Source organism: Mustela putorius, unplaced genomic scaffold (assembly GCF_011764305.1).
Source record: "Mustela putorius furo isolate JIRA1106 unplaced genomic scaffold, ASM1176430v1.1 tig00003845_pilon_pilon_pilon, whole genome shotgun sequence".
Lineage (NCBI taxonomy): Eukaryota > Metazoa > Chordata > Mammalia > Carnivora > Mustelidae > Mustela > Mustela putorius.
The window spans coordinates 32,032,242-32,044,818 of NW_025421998.1; the positions used below are offsets into that span (position 1 = coordinate 32,032,242).

A 12,577-nucleotide genomic window follows, 5' to 3' on the forward strand; every position below is an offset into this window, starting at 1 on the left:
ATATTGTTCAAGAAAAAATATAGCAAAAGAGCGAAGAGCTGTATTAGAATAATGTCTATTAAATCTTTAGGAAAGAAGAGACATCTCTTTCAGGCTTTTATAGATGAATGGGATTATTTTATTTATTTATTTATTTATCAAGATATATTTCTTTATTTTAGAGAAGGAGGGGAGGGTCAGAGAGACAGGGAGAGAGAGTCTTAAGCAGACTCTGTACTGAGCTCAGGGCTTGGCATGGGGCTTGATCCTATGATGCTGAGTTCACAACCTGAGCTGAAATCAAGAGTTGGAAGCTGAACAAATTCCATGACCCAGGTGCCCCTGAATAGGCTATTTTAAAATCGAGAGAGAGGGCACCTGGGTGGCTCAGTGGGTTAAAGCCGCTGCCTTCGGCTCAGGTCATGGTCTCAGGGTCCTGGGATCGAGTCCCACATCGGGCTCTCTGCTCAGCAGGGAGCCTGCTTCTCTCTCTCTCTCTGCCTGCCTCTCCATCTACTTGTGATTTCTCTCTGTCAAATAAATAAATAAAATCTTAAAAAAAATAAAAAATAAAAGCGAGAGAGAAAGCAAAGCCATGCTGTATAAAATAAGTAGCATGAATATATATATGGAGTATATACTAGGAATGAGAAAGTTGGATATTATAGTTTGGTTTGAGTAGAAGGTATGAAGGTGAGAAGATAAGTGGCTAGATATGTGGCCAGGCTGTGTAGCTTGCTAAAGCTGTTGAATGCTATAATTAAAATAGATGATGAGATGACCTATTAAATTAATATACTACTGAAGTATAGTCTTGACCTTAGTCAGAAATACAATTCTGGCAGCAGTGTATAATATTGGTTGAGTGAAAAAATGAAAGTAATGAGATGCCCTAGGTAGTTCTTTCCATAGTTAAGGGAAACAGTGTGGAGAATTAAAATTTAATTAAATCAAAATAAATAAAGCAAATTAATTAAAACAAATGGCACCACAATAGAGCATATGAGTAGGGTTCTAGAAAATTGGGGAAGAAACTAAGGCAGGATTTCCTCAATTGGTTTTGAGTAAAGGAGATATAAAGAAAGTAACTCCATAGTTACTTTCTTTATAGATTGATGTCTAGGTCAGCTTATAAACTTTTAAAAGAGAATGGTAATATGGAAGAAAAAGGTATCAAGGTTTTAGGAATGGAAATAGAGATTTAACTTTGGAAAAGACAGATTCTGAAGAACTAATCCATCATCTAAGCAGAAATGTCTAATAGTATAGATACTGATTTAGAGCACAAAAGAATTCAATTGTGATATTACAATCACCTTAAAACACATTTATGTGAAGTGTTTAAGTACTTTAAGTGTTTATCATTCATCACATAGTTTATTCCTCATAAAAAAACTCATGAGAGTTTTTTTATTATTATACTCATTTTAGAATTAAGATAAATTTGCTTATTTCTTTTGGGATTATCTTTTCTCCTCCTATGTGATTCAACAAAATGTGACAATATATGTGAAAACACTTAATAATGCTTGTTCGTGATAGAAAGTTGTGTTAAAACTCAACCCATATTTGCAAATGACATATCAGATAAAGGGCTAGTATCCAAAATCTATAAAGAGTTTAGCAAACTCAACACCCAAAGAACAAATAATCCAATCAAGAAATGGGCAGAGGACATAAACAGACATTTCTGCAAAGAAGACATCCAGATGGCCAACAGACACATGAAGAAATGCTCCACATCACACGGCATCAGGGAAATACAAATCAAAACCACAATGAGATACCACCTCACACCAGTCAGAATGGCTAAAATTAACAAATCAGGAAATGACAGATGCTGGCTAGGATGCAGAGAAAGGGGAACCCTCCTACACTGTTGGTGGGAATGCAAGCTGGTGCAACCACTCTGGAAAACAGCATGGAGGTTCCTCAAAAAGTTGAAAATAGAGTTACCCTATAACTCAGCAATTGTACTACTGGGTATTTACCCTACAGATACAAACGTAGTGATCTGAAGGGGCACATGCACCCGAATGTTTATAGCAGCAATGTCCACAATGGCCAAACTATGGAAAGAACCTAGATGTCCATCAACAGATGAATGGATAAAGAAGATGTGGTGTGTATATATATATATATATATATATACACACACACACAATGGAATACTATGCAGCCATCAAAAGAAATCAAATCTTGCCATTTGCAATGATGTGGATGGAACTAGAGGGTATTATGCTTAGCAAAATAAGTCAATCGGGGGGCACCTGGGTGGCTCAGTGGGTTAGGGCCTCTGCCTTTGGCTCAGGTCATGATTCTAGGGTCCTGGGATCGAGCCCCGCATCGGGCTGTCTGCTCCGCGGAAAGCCTGCTTCCTCCTCTCTCTCTCTCTGCCTGTCTCTCTGCCTACTTGTGATCTCTGTCTGTCAAATAAATAAATAAAATCTTAAAAAAAAAATAAGTCAATCAGAGAAAGACAACTATCATATGATCTCCCTGATATGAGGAAGTGGAGATGCAACGTGGGGGGTTTGGGAAAAGAATAAATGAAACAAGATGGGATTGGGAGGGAGACAAACCATAAGAGACTCTTAATCTTACAAAACAAACTGAGGGGGTTTGGGAGGAGGGGGGAAGGGAGAGGGTGGTGAGGTCATAGACATTGAGTGGGTATGTGCTATGGTGAGTGCTGTGAAATGTGTAAACCTGGCAATTCACAGACCTGTACCCCTAGGCTAAAAATACATTATATGTTTACAAAAAATAAAAATAAAAAATAAAAAATAACTCAACCCATTCAGATGGTAGAGTATAGTACTTAAATTTGAATTGATTAAAATGAAAATCCATTTCCTTAGTGGGATAGTAGAATATAGTATCAGCCCCATTTAGGTGTAGAATATAGTAGTTAAAACCACGGATTCTGGGGCGCCTGGGTGGCTCAGTGGGTTAAGCCGCTGCCTTCGGCTCAGGTCATGATCTCAGGGTCCTGGGATCGAGTCCTGCATCGGGCTTTCTGCTCAGCAGGGATCCTGCTTCCTCCTCTCTCTCCCTCTCTCTGCCTGCCTCTCTGCCTATTTGTGATCTCTCTCTGTCGAATAAATAATAAAATCTTTAAAAAAAAACAAAAACCACGGATTCTGAAATCAGATTATGATTTTAAGATACACTTCAGTACCAAAACCAAACAAACATATTAAAAGGGAGGAACACTCTAGACCAATATGTTTTATGAACTTTATGTGCAAATATTCTGAACAAAATATTAGCAAATTAAACCCAATAATGTATAAAAAGAATTATTTAATATGATCAAGTGGGATTTATCATAGGTATACAAAATTCCAATATTGATTAATATTAACTTACAATAAGCTAGAAGAGAAAAATCATATAATTATATCAATAGATGCAGAGAAAGTATTTGAAAAATATAACATCACTTTATGATGAAAACTGAGCAAACTACTAAGATAGAGGAAATTTTCCAACTTGATAAACAACATCTCCAAAAAACCTATAGCTAGCACCACATTTAATGACTAGAAACTAGAAACTTCCTCCCCAAGAATAGGAAAAGGCAAGATGTTTCCTCTCACTACTCCTATTCAACATTAACTAGGAAGTTCTAATTAATGCAATAAGACAAGAAAATGAAATAAAAAGTATACAGATTGGGAGAGAGGAAATAAGATTATCTTTGTTCATAGATGACATAATTGGTTATGTATAAAATCCCAGAGAATCAAAAAAACAACTCCTAGATCTAATAAGTGATTAAAGTTGCAGGACACAAGGTTAATATAAAAAAGTCATTTGCTTTCCTGTATATCAGCAATGAACAAACTGTATTTGAAATTAATAAGAAAAAATTGTTTATATGGAAATGAAAAATAAACACTAATTGTAGTTCAAAAATGAAATACTTAGATATAAATCTAACAAAATCCATACCAGATTTATAAGAGAAAAACTAGAAAACTCTGACATAGAAAATCAAAGAATATCTAAGGAAATGTAAAGATACTCTATGTTCATAGGTAGAAAATTCAGTACTGTTGTCAGTTCTTCCTAACTTCATGTATAGATTCAATACAATCCCAATTAAAACCCCAGAAAATTATTTTATGGATATTGACAAATTTATTTGAAAGTTAGTATATAAATGTAAAAACCTAGAATAGCCAGACAATATTGAAGAAGAATTAAGTCAAAGAGACTGACACTACCTGACTTCAAGACTTATTGTAGAGCCATTGTCAATGAGGTCATATGGTACTGGTGGAAGAACAAATAGAATAATGAAACAGAATAGACAGCCACAGAAATTAGTCAACTTATTTTTGACAGAGGAACTAAGACAATGAAATAAGACAATTCATGACAAAAATTTGATGGAGAAATGTTAGTCTTTAGTAAGTGGTGCTGGAACTACTGGACATTCTCATGTAAGCAAGCACAGCAGAATCTTAGACTTTCATACAGTTTACTAAAAATTAATCATAAATCTAGAAATACAATGCAAACTATAACACTTAAAGAAAATACAAAGAAAGTGACCTTGGGTTTAGTAATGCCTTTTTATATACAAACCAAAGTCAAGAAAGAAAAAAATGGTAAGTTGGAGTTCATTAAAATTAAAATCTTCTCCTCTGTGAAAGACCCTTTTTTTTTTTTAAAGATTTTATTTATTTATTTGACAGACAGAGATCACGAGTAGGCAGAGAGGCAGGCAGAGAGAGAGAGAGAGGAGGAAGCAGGCTCCCTGCTGAGCAGAGAGCCCGATGCGGGACTCGATCCCAGGACCCTGAGATCATGACCTGAGCCGAAGGCAGCAGCTTAACCCACTGAGCCACCCAGGCGCCCATGTGAAAGACCCTTTTAAGAAAATGAGAATATAAGCCACAGATATGGAGAAAATCTTCACAATGCTCATAGGTAATATAGGAGTTGTCTCCAAAGTATATCAGAAACACTTAAAAACTCAATATTAAGAAAATGAACAACCCAAAATAAAAACTGGCAAACCACGTGAACAGACACCTCAGCAAAGAAGATATACAGATAGCAAATAAGCTTATAAAGAGATGCTCAAGGGGTCCCTGGGTGGCTCAGTTGTTTAAGCATCTGCCCTCAGCTCAGGTCATGATTCCAGGGTTCTGGAATTGAGCCCCACATCAGGCTTCCTGCTCGGCAGGGGAGTCTGTTTCTCCCTGTCCCTCTGCCCCTGATCCTTAACTCTCTGTCTTGCTCACTCTGTCTCTCAAATAAATGAATAAAATCTTTAAAAAAAGAGGTGCTCAACTTCATATTTCATTGGGAAATTGCAAATTAAAACAGCAATAAGATTCTATGATACACCTAATAGAATGAATGAAATCTAAGACAACACCAAATGCTGGTGAGTATGTGGAACAAAAGAACCTCTAATTCTTTGCTAGTGGGAATAAAAAATGGTACAGCCATTTTTTAAATAGTTTTTATTTAAATTCCAGTTAGTTAACACACATTGTAATATTAGTTTCGTGTGCAATATAGTGATTCATTACTTCCATATGACATCCAGTGCTCATCACAAGTGCACTCCTTAATCCCCATCATCTATTTAACCCATCCTCCCTCCACTCTGGTAATCAGTTTGTTTTCTTTGCTTAAGAGTCAGTTTCCTGGTTTGCTTCTCTCTCTTTTTTCACTTTACTCATCTGTTTTGTGTCTTAAATTCCACATATGAGTGAAATCATGTTTATCTTTTTCTGTCTGACTTATTACACTTAGCATAACCTCATGTACCCTCAGGTTCCATCCATGTGGTAGCAAATGACAGGACTCCATCTTTTTTTATGGCTGAGTTGTTTTCCATTATATATATATATATATTTTCACACACACACACACACACACACCCTATATATCACATCTTTATTTTCCATTATACATATATATGATACACACACACACACACACACATGCATGCACACACACACATATATATCTCACATCTTTATCCATTCATCCATTTATGGACAATTACATTGTTTCCATATCTTGTATATTGTAAATAATGTTACAATGAAAATAGGAGTGCCAATCTTTTTGAATTCGTGTTTTCAATTTCTTTGGATAAATATCCAGAAGTAGAATTGCTGGATCATATGGTAGTGCTATTTTTAATTTTTTGAAGTAATCCATACTGTTTTTCATAGTGACTGCACCAATTTACATTCCCACCCATAGTGCATGAAGTTTCCCTTTTTTCCACATCCTCACAAACACTTGTTATATCTTCTCTTCTTAATGATAGACATTTTAGTAGGTGTGGGATAGAACCTCATTGTGCTTTAATTTATATTTTTCTGGTAATAATTAGTGAAACTGAAATTTTTTTGTTGTCATCTGTATGTTTTCTTTGGAAAAATGTCTATTCAGATCCTCTGGCTATTTAAAAAAGATTGTTTTGGTGTTGAGTTGTATGGGTTCTTTATATATTTTGGATATTAACCCTTCATCAGATATATGATTTGCAAATATTTTCTCCCATTCAAGTAGATTGCTTTTTAACTTTAGTGATGGCTTACTTTGTTATGTAGAAAGTTTTAGTTTGATGTAGTCCCATTTGTTCATTTTTGCTTTGATTGTCTTTAATTTTAGAGTCAGATTATTAAAAAATTGCCAATATTGATGTCAAGAAACTTACTGCTTATGTTTTCTTTTAGGATTCTTTCAGTTTCAGGTCTTAAATTCAAGTTGTGATCCATTTTGAATTAATTTTTGTGTGTGGTGTAAGATGTTAGTCTAATTTTATTCTTTTGCATGTGGCTGCACAGTTTTTAAAATACTGTTTTTTTAAAAAATACTGTTTTGCTTGTTTGTTTTTAAATACTGATTATTAAAGAAACTGACCTTTCCCCATTATATATTCTTGGCTACCATGTTGTAAATTAATTGGCCATATATGGATTTACCTCTAGGCTCTAGGCTCTCTATTCTGTCCCATAGATCTGTGTGTCTTTTGTGTGTGTGTGTGCCATATTGTTTTGATACCAATATGCCAATACCATATTGTTTTGATTACTATAGGTTTATAATACAGTTTGAAATCAAGGAGCATGCTGCTTTCAGCATTTGTTCTTACTCTGAATTGCTTTGGCTATTTGAGATCTTTTTGGCTCCATACAAATTTTATGGTTGTTGTATTTCTGTAAAAAATGTCATTGGGATTTTGATAGAGATTGCATTTAACCTGAATATCATTTTGGGTAATATGAATATTTTAACAATATGAATTCTTCCAGTCAGTGAGCACAGAATATATTTCCATTTATTTCTTTCATTAGTATCTTACAGTTGTCAGTGTATAGGTCTTTCAACTTTATGGTTAAATTTATTCCAAGGTATTTTATTCTTTTTGATGCATTTGTAAACAGAATTTTTTTCTTAATTTCTCATTGTGATAGTTTGTTGCTAGTGTATAGAAATGCAACAGATTATTGCATGTTGATCTTATACTCTGTAGTTTTACCTAATTTGTTTCTTCATTCGGACAGGTTTTTGGCAGTCTTGAGGCTTTTTTACATATAAAATCATGTTGCCCACAAACAATTTATAAATTTGGATGCCTTCTATTTATTTTTCTTACCTAATTTCCCTGGCTAATACTTACAGTACTTTGTTGAATAAAAGTAGCAAGAGTGGGTATCCTTGTCTTTTTCCTTTTTTTAAGAGTAAAATGTTTCAGCTTTTCACCTTTGAGTATGATGTTAGCTGTGGGCTTGTCATATATTGCCTTTATTTTGTTGAGGTACATTTACCCACTTTGTTGAGAGTTTTAAATCATAAATGTTGTTAACTTCATCAAATTCTTTTTCTGCATCTATTGAGATGATCATATAATTTTTATCCTTCATTTGTTAATGTGGTAAATCAGTAGACAGATTAACAGAAGTTAATTCATCTTTATATCACTATAGTAAACTCCCATTTACTATCATTGTATGTTACTTTAATGTATGATTAAATTGGTTTGCTAATATTTTGTTGGTGATATTTGCATCTATGTTCACCAGGGATATTGGCTTATAATTTTTTTTTTTCTTCTGTGATGTCCTTGTCTGGTTTTTGTATTAGGGTAACGTTGACCTCATAAAATGAGTTTAGAAGTATTCTCTCCTCTCATTTTCTGGGAGATTTGGAGAAAATGAGTATATTAAGTCATCTTTAAATCCTTAGTAGAAATCACTAGTAAAACTGTCTGGCCTGGGAGTTTCATTTTTTGTTGGGAGGCTTTGATTACTGATTCAATCTCCTTAATAATAATCAGTTTATTCAGATTTTCTACTTCTTCATAATTCAGTCTTGGAAGATTTTATGTTTTAGGAATTTGTCCATTTCTTCTAGGTTTTCCAATTTGTTGGTATAACTGTTCATATTAATCTTATAATACTTTGTATTTCTTGTTTTTAAGATTTATTTTATTTTTTTATTTTAGAGAGATTGAGCATGCATGGAGGGGAGGGGCAGAGGGAGAGGGAGAGAGTCCCAAGCAGACTCTGAAGTGAATGTGGAGCCTGATGCAAGGCTTGATCCTACCACCCTGAGATCATGACTTGAGCCAAAATCAAGAGTCCGACTCTCAACAGACTGTACCCCTCAGGGACCCCTAATCCTTTGTATTTCTGTAGTATTACTTGTAACTTGTCTTCCATTTCTGATTTTATTTATTAAAGTTTTCTTTCTTTTTTTGTGGTGAGTGTAGATGAAAGTTTGTCAATTTTGCTTAAATTTTCAAAGAAGCAGTTCTTTGTTTCATTGATTTTTCTATTGTCTTTTTGGCCTCATTTTCATTTATTTCTGCTATGATATTTATTACTTTTTTCCTTCTAAAAATTTTGGACTTCATTTGTTCTTTTGATTTTCCTTTAGACTGCTTATTGAGATGGTTCTTGTCCCCTGAGATAAGCCTATATTGCTGTGGACTTCTGTATTAGCACTGCTTTTGCTACATCTCATAGATTTTGGTAAGTTGTATTTCCATTTTCACATATCTCAGAGTATTTTTTGATCTCCCCTTTAATTTTTTATTGACCCATTGGTTGTTCAGTAGCATGCAGTTTAATCTCTACATAATTTTAATTTTTCCTGTATTTCTTATAATTGATTTCTAGTTTCATGCCATTGTGGTCAGAAAAGATGCTTTATTTCATTCTTCTTAAATGTATTGAAACTTAACTTAGTGGCCTAATATGTGATCTATCCTGAATAATGTTCCATGTGCACTTGAGAGAAATGTATATTCTGCTGCTTTTAGAGGAAGTGTTTTGTATATACCTATCAATTTCATCTGGTCTTATGTGTCATTTAATTTGATATTTCCTTATTGATTTTCTGTATAGATACTCTAGCCTTTGATGTAAGTGGTATATTAAAGTCCCCTAATATTACTATATTGCTTTCAATTTCTCTGTTTATGTCTCTTAATGTTTGCTTTATATTTCAGGTGCTTCTCTTTTGGGTGCATAAATATTTATAAATACAAGCTTTTGTTGGATTGATACCCTTATCATTATTAATGCTTTTCTTTTTTTCTTTTTCTTTTTTTTTGTGTGTGTGTCTTATCACAGTCTTTGTTTCAGAGTCTGTTTTGTATGATGTATGTTTAGCCACCCCAACACTCCTTTGGTTTCCATTTGTGTGGAATATCTTTCTTTATTCCTTCATTTTTAGTTTCTATGTGTCCTTATGTCTGAAATTAGTTTCTTCTGGGCATTACATAGATGAATCTTATTTTTGTTGCTGTTGTTTAATCCATTAAGCCATTCTGTATCTTTTGATTAGAGAAATCAGTTCTTTTACCTTTAAAATAATTGTTAATAGTTAGGTACTTGTTACCATTTGTTAATTGTTTTCTGGCTGTTTTGCAGTTCTGTGTTTCTTATTTTCTTGCTCTTTCCCTTTGTGATATGATGGCTCTCTTTAGTGTTCTGCTTAGATTACTTTCTTACTATCTTTTGTTTAGTTATTATAGGTTTTTGCCATGTAAATATAATGAAGCTCGCATGTATATATATGAATAAAACAGTCTTTTTAAAGTTGATAGCAACTTAAGTTTGAACACACTCAGTATTTTTACTCCTGCTTCATCTGTTTTTGACGTCACATTTTACATTTTTTAAAAAATTTTGGATATTTTTTAACTGAGTATTGTAGTTACATTTGTTTTTACTTTTGACTTTTAACCTTTATCCTAGCCTTATAAGTTCTTATCTACTACCTTTACTTTCTTGACCAGTGTGATCTACACTTTAATATGTTTATTATTAATTAATGCCTTTTCAGCCCAAAGAAGGTCCCTTAATATTTCTTGTAAGGCTAGGTTAGAGGTGATGAGCTGCTTTAGTTTTTGCTTGTCTGGAGAATTCTATTTCTCTTTCAATTCTGAATGATACCTTGCTAGGTATAGTATTCTTAGTTGGAAGTTTTGTTTTGTTTTGTTTTTTCTTTCAGCACTTTGAATATATCATTCCACTCTCTTCTGGCCTGCAAAGTTTCTTCTAAAAACTCTCTTCATTGTCTTACGGTGTTTTCTCATAGGTAACACATTATTTTTCTCTTGTTACTTTAAAAATTCTCTTTTTTTAAGGGGGTGGGATTATGGACATTGGGGGGGGTATGTGCTTTGGTGAGTGCTGTGAAGTGTGTAAACCTGGTGATTCACAGACCTGTACCCCTGGGGATAAAAATATATGTTTATAAAAAATAAAAAATTAAAAAAAAATTTCACAATAAACATAACGGATGCTTTCCTTTTAAAAAAAAATTCTCTCTTTTTTTAAACTTTTGACATTTTAATTCTAATGTGTCATGGTGTGGCTCACTCTTAGGTTCATTTTATTTGGAACTCCCTGAAATTCTTGGATGTGGGTATCTGTTTCCTTCCCCAAATTAGAGAAGTTTTCAGGCAGTATTTTTTTTTAAATGTTTTGTTTCTCCTTTTCTCTCTGTTCTCCTTGCATGACCCCTATAATGCAAGTATTATTCTGCTTCATGTTGCCCATAAGTCCCTTAAACTACCTTTACAAATTTAATTCTTTTTTCTTTTTGCTACTCTGTTTGGGTAAGGTTCACTGCCTTGTATTCTAGGTCACTGATCCTTTTTTCTACTTTATCTAGTCTGCTGTTGAACCCCCCACCCCCTTTTTTCCAATTCAGTTCAGTTACTGTACTCTTAATGTCTGTAACTTCTGCTTGGTACTTAGATTTTTCAGCTCTTCACTGAAGTTCCCACTATGTTCATCCATTCTTCTCCCAAGTTCTGTAAGCATCTTCATAACAATTACTTTGAACTCTTTATCAGGTAATTTACTTACCTCTGTTTCTTTGAGGTTTTTTTTCTGAGGTTTTATCTTGTTCTTTTGTTTGGGATGTATTCCTTGGTTTTTTCATTTTGCTTGACTCTGTGTGTTTCTATATATTGGACAAAATAGTTTTCTCTCCTAGTCTTGAAGGAGTGGCCTTGTGTCGGAGATGAGACTTATCTTTCACCTTTTCTGTAGTTCTTGGTTGTCACTCAAACCTTTGTGATTATCTAGGCATTCTGATTTATTCTGGACAGGTCCCAGTTGTTGATAGTGTGCTGAGATCTGTCAGTGTTACAAAAGGAGGTTCTCAGTCAGTTCCTAGTTTTAGGCTGATTGGAAAGCAGACCCTCAAACAGCAGCTTTTAAAGTATGCAAATATATATGTTCCTGTGGGACCACGTCATAACCCAGGTGTTATCTGGAGGTACCACTGGGTAATATAGCAATAATTAGAGCTTTGAAAGAGAGTATAAGCTCCTTTCTGGGAGGTACTAGTGAGCTACAGTGGGACTAAGAGAGTACAAAGATAATGTCTCCCTCTCTGTATTCCATGAGAGTTTCTCTTTAGATGTGTGGCAGATGTGAAATATGACCCTCAGGCTGAATATCTAGGAAAAAAGTAAATGGGCCTTTCTTTTCCACTGAAAAAACAAGATGTGTTTTATTCTGTAGTTTGTGCATTTCCCTGTTGGAGATTGACTACCAATAACTGTCTGTAATTGTTATAGCCCTGGGGGACCCAGGAATTCAAGTCCTTCTGTCCATTAAAGCCAGATGATTAAGGAGCATTTTTTGTGCGGATTGCATATGGCTGCTGGTTTTAGCAAAGCAGTGGAAGAGCATAGGCCTGAGGTGTGCCTGCCAGCTTTAATGTGTCAGTGTAGAGCTCATACAGGGCCAGTATGTTCCCGCCAGCACCATCAAGGTAGGACAAGAATGCAGAAATGATTCTCACCCCCACATCCATCTCTACAATCTCTCAACAAATCCCTGCTCTTTCCCCTCCACAGGTGCTTTGAGGTTAGCAAATGAATCTCCACATAGAATCTGGGTGCTTTTTTTTTTTTTTCTCTCAAAGATTTTATTTATTTATTTGAGAGAGAGGGAGCATGAGAAGGGAAGGGTTAGAGTGAGAAGCAGACTCCCTTCCGAGCAGGGAGCCTGATGTGGGACTTGATCGCAGGACTCCAGGATCATGACCTAGGCCAAGGCAGTCGTTTAACCAACTGAGCCATCCAGGT

General features: G+C 34.6%; 1 long non-coding RNA gene across 11 annotated transcripts in view; it reads left to right on the top strand.

Moving 5' to 3' along the window:
* The window catches only part of LOC123387001, a 319,566-nt gene extending 308,941 nt beyond the window's left edge, over positions 1-10,625 (top strand). For 10 of the 11 annotated variants that reach the window (XR_006601307.1, XR_006601305.1, XR_006601306.1 and 7 more), the window contains 2 exons: positions 8,902-8,996; positions 10,483-10,625. This is a non-coding gene — a long non-coding RNA (uncharacterized LOC123387001). Of the gene's footprint in view, positions 1-8,901; positions 8,997-9,599; positions 10,148-10,482 lie in introns of those variants that run through there. The other variant, XR_006601304.1, reaches the window with a different exon arrangement.
* Positions 10,626-12,577: the final 1,952 nt, after the last annotated feature.